We start from the raw sequence: 8,599 nt of genomic DNA, 5'->3' as shown, positions 1-8,599 counted from the left end.
CTCTGTCTCAAAAAAAAAAAAAAAAAAAGAAACAAACGAGCACCTCAATCTCTAAATGTTTTTCAAAGTCTTTTTCTTTACATGAATCTTTTAGAAAGTAAGATTGCTTCTAATGAAGAAACATCTATTTAAAACTCAATGATTGTTTCAGTGTAGAGTTGCCAGATAAAATATGGGTCATCAGTTACATTTAAATTTTAGAAAAACAATGAATAATTTTTTAGTATAAATATATCCAAAATATTACATGGGGCATACTTTTTTTTTTCAAAAACGTAATTTTTGTTTATTTCTTTTGAGACGGGTTCTCGCTCTGTCACTTAGGCTGCACTGCAGTTGCACAATCATGGCTCACTACAGCCCTGACCTCCCAGGCTCAAGCAATCCTCGAACCTCAGCCTCCTGAGTAGCTGGGACTACAGGTGCACACCACCACACCTGGCTAGTATTTTTATGTTTTACAGAGACAGGGTCCCTCTATGTTGCTCAGGCTGGCCTCAAACTCTTGGGCTTAACCAGTTCTCCTGCACTGGCCTCCCAAAGTGCTGGCATGACATGAATGAGCCACCATATCTGACCCAAAATGTTTAGTTTAGTTTAGTTGTATTTATTAAATCTGAGAACTCTACCACAGTGTCATTCAAGGATCTTTATAAACACCAGCTATCGGGCACAGTATGTAAAGTGCTTTCCTTTCATACATCTGAAATATAACAGGAAAGTGTGGTTATAATTGAAAAATTATAGGACTTGGAATTAAGACTTGGGTTCTAAGTTCTAGTTCCAACTTGACTTCTTAGTTAATGTATGGCTTTAGGATAAGTCACTTCACCTAAGCAATAGGCTCCTCACAATCTATAAAATGTTTGGGTTTGTTTATTTGTTTTTGAGCATCAGGTATATTCCAGGAACTTTACATGCTTGATTTCACTTAATCCTTACAATGACCTCATGAGGAAGGTACCCGTGGCTTGGCTGAAGTTCTGTGAAAGCACAGTCCATCTCTTTCTTGTTTGCTGCTGTGTCCTTTATGTCTAGCATGGTAAACCTAGGAGGTGATCAATACACATCAAATGTATGAAAGAAGACCCAACTCACATAGCTATGTTAAGGGACAGAGCCAAGATTTGAACTCAAATCATTTTGATTTCTAAATCTTCATCTGTTTTTCTTTTAATTAAAATTTTATTGCTGTATACTTCACATGTAGTAAAATACACGATTTTAAACACATGACTTTATAAACATTTACCTGTGTATACTTGCCATGTAATCACTATGGGATCAAGAAATAGAATATTTTCATCTCCCTGAAAGTTCCTTCAAGCTTCTCCCCAGTCTTAACCTCTATCTTAACCTCCCCTATCTCAACCTCCCCAGAGTTAACCTCTATTCTGACTTCTTTCACCAAAGTCAACACTCTTAAATACTAGGTTTCCCCTCTACTGGGTTGTGTCAGATAATATGCAAAGTATTCCTGAAAGTGTTTTTGTAAACTCAGGCTGCATCTGAGTGCTGTTGGCGTTTAGAATAGGTCTTTATGCCAGCTCACTCATCACCAACACAAAAGTGAGATTTGGCAGGGTGCAGCGGCTCATGCCCGTGATCCCAACGCTTTTGGAGGCCGAGAGGGAGGATGGCTTGAGCCCAGAAATTTGAAACCAGCCTGAGCAACATGGTGAAACCCTGTCTCTACAAAAATTACCCAAGAAAAGCCCAGCATGGTGGCACATGCCTGTAGTCCCAGCTAATCAGGAGGCTGAGGTGGGAGGATCACTTTAGCCCGGAAGGTCAAGGCTTAATCACGCCACTGCACCTAGCCTGGACAACAAAGTGATACTGTCTCAAAAAAAAAAAGAAAAAAAGAAAAAAGAAAGAAAGAAAAGAAAAAAAATCAAAAGTAAAATTTTAAGAGGCTATATTATGCCCTGAATTTGTCAAAATGGAAGGGTTCTAATCAAGATTGCCTTCTGATCCTACTTTCTGATTCTCTTCAGTAATCTTGTCTTAAAAAAGAAAAAAACCTATGTTTTCTTTTTCATAGGCCCTCTGGTTCTCCATCCTGGGATATTCCTGAGCCTATTGCTTAGATACTTTTTAATCACCACTTCTTTACCTTAGAAGTGTCTGGCTTCATCCCATAGAGCAGTCTGAAATACTAAGAAAAATACCAGATTAAAATAAAACCAAATTGATGTCTCAAAAAAGTTCCTCCACTATTGGTATTGAATTTACTCTTTCTTTCTTCCTTAGTTTTTTTCTTCATTCAACAGGTATTTGCTGAGCACCAAATGCTGCCCCCTCCAGTTTGCTGTTTGAGTGGAACTGCTCATTGCCCTCTCTTGGCTGTCCTGTAAATCACAAGGCCAAGTTCTCATATGTTCTAGGAAACACACAGTCTTTCTTTAGTACTGGGCACACATTAAACTACACCTTTCTCCCCTTATGGCAAGGGGTAACCTACTGTACACCAAATTTTAAGAGCCAGTGAGCTCAAAGATCCATCGGACAGAAATTAGACGGCCTCCATTGTAGCAGACTTACATTTTATCCACTGGTCAAACCTTGGTGCCCACCTGTGAAGGGTTAGAGGCTTTCCACCAATCAAGTACCCCCTGACTTAGAAAGGAACTTCTTATCCCAGAAAACAGTATCATGTGTGGTTAAAATAGAATGTCTGGGCATCAGGCCACACAAATTTGAGTCTGGCCATGCCACATACTGTCTGTGGGACCACAGCAAATTAGCTGGCCTCAGTTTTCACATCTGTAAAATAGGAATATAGTAAGTATATTATAGGCCTGTTGTGAGGATTAAATGAGATGATATTTGTAAAGGATTCAGCACATGGCAGGCACACAATGGATGTTACCTGTTATGTAAAGCAAACATCTAAATGAGAAGTCATCAAGTCCTGAGTACCTGCCTCCATATAAGAATCTTTCTTCATAAAATTAACTTGGTCCTCTATCAAAAATACTCATCAAACATTATATATTATCATTTGTTTGTTGTTTGTATTCCCTAATAGGCCATGAGCTACGTAAGCACAAGGACTTTATCTACCTTACTCTCTACTCTCCACAAAACCAAGTGCATAGAAAACACTCATTAAACACTTACTAAATAAGTCACCGAATACATACATCTTTTGGCTAAAGTTCACTACCTACTTGAGGAACAGCCATTCACTTCTAAACCAACATTTTGCCCTAAGCTTGGTTATCTTAATCACCTAATTAATATGATTATTTTGTTGTTGTTGTTGATTAGAGATGGAGTCTCACTCTGTCACCCAGGTTGGAGTGCAGTGGCTTGATATGGCTCACTGCAATCTGCCCCTTGTGGGTTCAAGCAATTCTCCTGCCTCAGCCTCCCGAGTAGCTGAGACTACAGGAGCACGCCACCATGCCTGGCTAATTTTTGTATTTTTAGTAGAGACGGGGTTTCACCATATTCGTCAGGCTGGTCTTGGAACTCCTGACCTCATGATCTGCCCCGCTGGGCTTCCCAAAGTGCTGGGATTACAGGTGTGAGCCACCACACCCAGCCAATATGATTCTTCTTAAACGATCATAGTATTAGGATCTATATTGGAGGGAAAGGAATAAGAATGAATACTTGTTAGGTATCCATTATTTCACAGACTTCATGCCTTTATTTCTAATTTCATACAGTCTTATAAAGTGGAATTGGAATAACCCACATTGCCTGTGAGTAAACTGAAGTTCCAGTTACACCCACTGAGAATCCCTATTTCTTTTCATCATAGCGTTTATCTCAGTTTGCAGTTACACACTGAAGTGTGATTATTCACCTAATGCTATCTTTCACCAGACTGTAATCTCCAAGATAGTAGAGAATTGTCTGCATTTGCTCATAACAGTGCCTAACAAGTAGCCATATAATAAGTACGGGGCTACATAGTAGGTATGTAGCAAACATTCAGGGCATAAACGAGTGAAAGAATGAGCACAGGAGCAGATGTCAAAGAAATCTGGTTTCTTGCAGTGCTTAAATTCCACAGGCACCATTTTTTCTTAGCAGGTAATATTCACAAGGAGAAAAACTAGACACCATGGAGTCTGAGGCGTTTCCAACACTAATAAAAGAGTACCTGATTCATATAGCTATGGCTGTGATTAACAGAGTGCATCTACTATTGTGTGAGCAAATCCCATTCCCTGTGACAAATATATTCTATACATGAAATGAACAATACAACATTTTACAGGCTTCACGGCCAACAGTTACATTCTGGGAAATTTTTGACATTGAATGAATATTCCAAGAATAAATAAATGACTCAAGAAGAACCTGTGGCTGTATCTCCAGAAGCCTTTTGCCGCTTGTCAGTGAAACTAATAGAGTACAGAGCCTATTTAAATGTAAATTTAAATACAACATTTTCTCCACCTTTCTGCTCTTTGTTCCTTGCGATCTGGAGGTTACAGAACCATATGTATATTCTCCAATACACGCGTGCATAGGGAATTGGGGTTTTTGTTTTCAGTTTTATGCAAGACTAAATCAAGGTATTTGGGGATTTGAATGTTCTATTCCCATAGTTAGGGAAGAGGGAATGAAAACAGAAGTGCTCTGAAAACAGAAGGAAAGTACTCCGGGGCGGGGACTGGAGGAACACTGCAGGGCCCATTCTCAGCCTGGGACGCTGTTGCTAGGCAACCGATTGCGTTCTCAACCGCCGCCCGAGAGCCACTTCCCGGCCCTCATTGCCAAGGAGATCAACGCCCCAATTCAGCCCTGCCGTAAACCCGCGCGCTCTTGCGACAGTGTCGCGCCTGCCGCTGCGTGCGCGCCCTCTGCCCCCATCTCCACTCTCCGCCCGGCCGCCATTGCCTCGTGCCCGCGCCGGTCGGTTGGTGGCGCCTTTGTCCTACGGCGGGCAGGTGGGCCGACGAGGAGGCGGCAGCGGCGGGCCTGAGGCGAAGGAGCGGCCGGGAGCCCGCCGCGCTGGTAGCGGTGAGTGCCGGGAAGCGGTGGCCGTCAGCCGAGGCGTGGGGCTGACGGGCAGGCGGTTGTTTGGGGGGGTGCCTTGGCCGGACCCGGAGGCCGAGGCGGGAAGGCCCACTCGACGCGCGGCCACGGCCTCGGCTCCTCTCCGGGTGCGCGCGGGGCTGCGCATGCCCGGTGCGGGGCGCGGCCGCCTCCGGTTCCCGTCAGGCCCGGGCCTGTGGTCCTCTGTGGTGGTCGCAAATGGGCGGCGTCGCAGCGCAGCCGCCTGTCTGAGCACGAACGGTCACTAGGAGTCCTCAAGGCTTCTCTGTCTGGTTGAGCCGCACACCCCACACCCCCTTGTCGAATCGGTGAAGTCGCTCGCCCGCGGGTCCTCAACGAGTCAGTGGCGCAGTCGGGATTCGAACCCGGGTGACGGCGGCCCGTGGCACCGGGCGTTCTCCGGGCGTGCAGCGCCGAGCGATGTCCGGAGCGCTGACCCCCGCCACCGCCTCGCGGCCCCTGACCCCACCTTCGGGGTGTCTCCTTGTCGTGTGACACCCCACGCGTTTTGTAGGCGCGGACCCCGGGCCCGGAGAACGGGGAGAGGAACTGTGCCCGGGGTTACCGCGTAGCGCGGCGCCAGCGTCCGATCCGGCCGGCTTTCCGGGCTCCCGGCGTCTCTTAGGACGGCGTTGCCCACAGTTCAGCCTCGCGTTGCACCTTTGTCCGTGGACCATCTGTACTGCTGTTTACCAAATGTTACTTCTTTTTTTTTTTTTTTTTTTTTTTTTTTTTAATTCAAACTGACTCCTTTTTCTCCTTAAATATATTTAAGGCGGCAACTTAATCACAAACCGGGTACTGGAAAGCCAGTTATTTTTTTAATGCTTATTAAAAAATAAATATTTGTCTGTTAAAATAAACGGTGTGTCCTTGTTCCTCCTGAAATTACTCTGCGTCCCACACTTTGGGAAACGCTGCTCTAGGAGTATGGGATTAATTGTGGTCCTTCTGCCTTGCACCCTGTTTCCCTGAGCATAACAGATTCTATGAAATGCCCTAGGATCTTAGGGGATAATGACATAACAGCTTTCTTGTTGTAAACTCTTGTCATTGCTGACTTAAAAGTGTTAGTCCCAGGGAACTGCAAGAACTATCCACTCAAGTGCACCGGCTGTGCCTCCGTTGTGATGTCGTAAGCCCCTGATGGCTCATAAAAAGATGTTTCTACAAATGCTGGGGAAGCTTTTGTGAGTTTTGACAACTCTTAATTTAATGTTTTCTCTATGAGTCAGTCTGAGTGTGAAAACTAACTTTGTGTCGACTTTTTGGAACCAGGAAAGCCCATGCTTTGCATTGTGGATATTAGAAATCACTTGGCTGTTTGTTAACATCCATTTCTTCCTTCATTCTGATTTCTTTGCTTTTCCTTTAGCTCATCTGTCACTCTTCAAATGGCCTTTGAAACCTCTGACACTTCTCTTAACCGAAAACTTAGAATCACTGATTTTCCTTGTAGAATATACTGGAGAATCCATGTTGCAAGGCTCATTGGAAGTTGTTTTTCTAGATTCTGTATGCTCAATGTTGAATGCCTGTGAACACCGCAGGTTTAAAGGCGGCATTGACAGATTAACTTATTTGTAAGTTGATAGTGTGTTCATAAGATCGGTTTATGTGAATAAGAGCAGATTTAATTTAATTCATTGAAAGGAAAGTCGGATAAGTCAGTTCAGGCTTATTCAAGTTTTGTTCCCCTCCCCTCAAAGGCTGCAGAAAAAAATCCCCCTGTTAAAAACCTATTTGTTTGGAGTTACCTTGGTGTGATCACGATGTAGAATTTACTTAAGGCTAAGGTCATTTTCTTCACATTTCTGAAAATTTGATTTAACTACGGCGTCCATTTCAGGACTTCAGCAAATGGAACCTCATCTACCAGTACTTGAGAGCTAAGAAGAAACACTGTTTTTTTTTTTTTTTTAAGACAGAGTTTCGGAGTTTCGTTCTTGTCGCCCAGGCTGTAGAGCAGTGGCCCGATCTCAGTTCACCACAACCTCCATCTCCCGGGTTCATTCGATTCTCCTGCCTCAGCCTATCGAGTAGGTGGGATCACAGGCGTGCACCAGGATGCCCAGCTAATTTTGTATTTTTAGTAGAGAGTCGGGGGAGGGGTTCCCCATGTTTGTCAGGCTGGTCTCTAACTCCCGACCTCAGGGGATCCGCCTGCTTCGGCCTCCCAAAGTGCTGGGATTACAGGTGGAACCACCATGCCTGGCCAGAATAAACAACTTTTAGACTCTTTAGAAGTCTGATGAGAAAATATTTAATGGTTTGAAACTTCATTTTAAATAATCATTGCAAGCAGTCTATGTTTATGACCTGCAGATGGCAGTGCCTTTGTGTAATGTTTTACTACTTTGAGAATTAATGAAATTTAATTGTGCTTTTAAGAATGGAAAATCTTCACAGGAAATATATTAAATTTTGTATTCCCCCTCAGTTGACATTGTTCCCTTGTTTTTGACTCCCCACATGAAGAATGAAACTTCTATTCCTAAAGTCACTGTTACTCTTAGTAGTAATGGTAAATACTAACTCATTTCTCCTGCCAGTCATCTTATGAGACTGACAAACTAGTGTGATCTTTTTTACATATAGGGAAATGATGACTCAAAGAGGTTAGATTTCTTGCCCCGATCACATAATTAGTAGACATATTCAAGCTATCATTGGAGATAATTGGATTTCAGGGTCAAGCAAAATTGGGAAATGTTGAGGTATAGTCCATGGTAACTTCTTCTCTTGGACATTGGCATTGCACATGTTTAGCATATAAATGCCTCGGAAAAGTCCTGGAGGCATTTATATGCAATAGGGCTTTTAAAACTCAACATCAATTTTTTTGTTGTTGTGCCAAAATAATTGTCCTGTGAATAGCACATACATTTGTTTAGGCCATTCTGCCTAAGCAGAGTTAAACTGTCAAGTAGTTAAAAGAGCAATGACTAACATAATTATCCTCTTTGTACTCTTATTAATGAGAATAATTAATGAAAGGATCAGGGTAAGTCTACTGTCTCAAGCAGCAGCACATTAGAGAAATATGAAGTATATTGACAGCTAAATATATAATACCAGCATGTGTGCTGCCGTTTTTGTTTTTTTTTTGAAATGGAGTCTCGCTCTGTCACCCAGGCTGGAGTGCAGTGGCTCACGATCTTAGCTCACTGCAACCTCCGCCTCCCTGGTTCAAGCAGTTCTCCTGCCTCAGTCTCCCCAGTAGCTGGGATGACAGGCAGCCACCACCACGCCCGGCTAATTTTTGTATTTTTAGTAGAGATGGGGTTTCACCATGTTGGCCGGGCTAGTCTCCAACTCCTGACCTCAGGTGATCCGTCCGCTTCAGCCTCTCGAAGTGCTGGGATTACAGGTGTGAGCTACCACACCTGGCCCTTCACTGCCTTTTAAGAAACTACTTTTTAAATGGTGGTTTTATTACTACCAGATATGAATATTTATAGGAATGGTTATCTTCATTCTTTAGCCTTCACTTAAGAGATAATAGGTCAACTGGACCAATTTTATGTTAAGGAAATAATCCACCTCATGAGAATCAGAACTTTTCCAGTTAGCCTGTGTA

At 43.3% G+C, this 8,599-nt stretch overlaps 1 protein-coding gene across 4 annotated transcripts in view; it reads left to right on the top strand.

Annotated features, from left to right (window-relative positions):
• Positions 1 to 4,837: 4,837 nt before the first annotated feature.
• Positions 4,838 to 8,599, top strand: part of NCOA5 (nuclear receptor coactivator 5) — a 30,388-nt gene continuing 26,626 nt past the window's right edge. For all 4 annotated transcript variants that reach the window (XM_010346925.3, XM_039479657.2, XM_003936474.4 and 1 more), the window contains exon 1: positions 4,838 to 4,983. The gene's annotated coding sequence lies outside the window, so the exon portion shown is untranslated. The remainder of the gene's footprint in view (positions 4,984 to 8,599) is intronic.

This window comes from Saimiri boliviensis, chromosome 9 (assembly GCF_048565385.1).
Source record: "Saimiri boliviensis isolate mSaiBol1 chromosome 9, mSaiBol1.pri, whole genome shotgun sequence".
Taxonomy (NCBI): domain Eukaryota; kingdom Metazoa; phylum Chordata; class Mammalia; order Primates; family Cebidae; genus Saimiri; species Saimiri boliviensis.
This window is presented reverse-complemented; position numbering and strand designations above follow the sequence as displayed.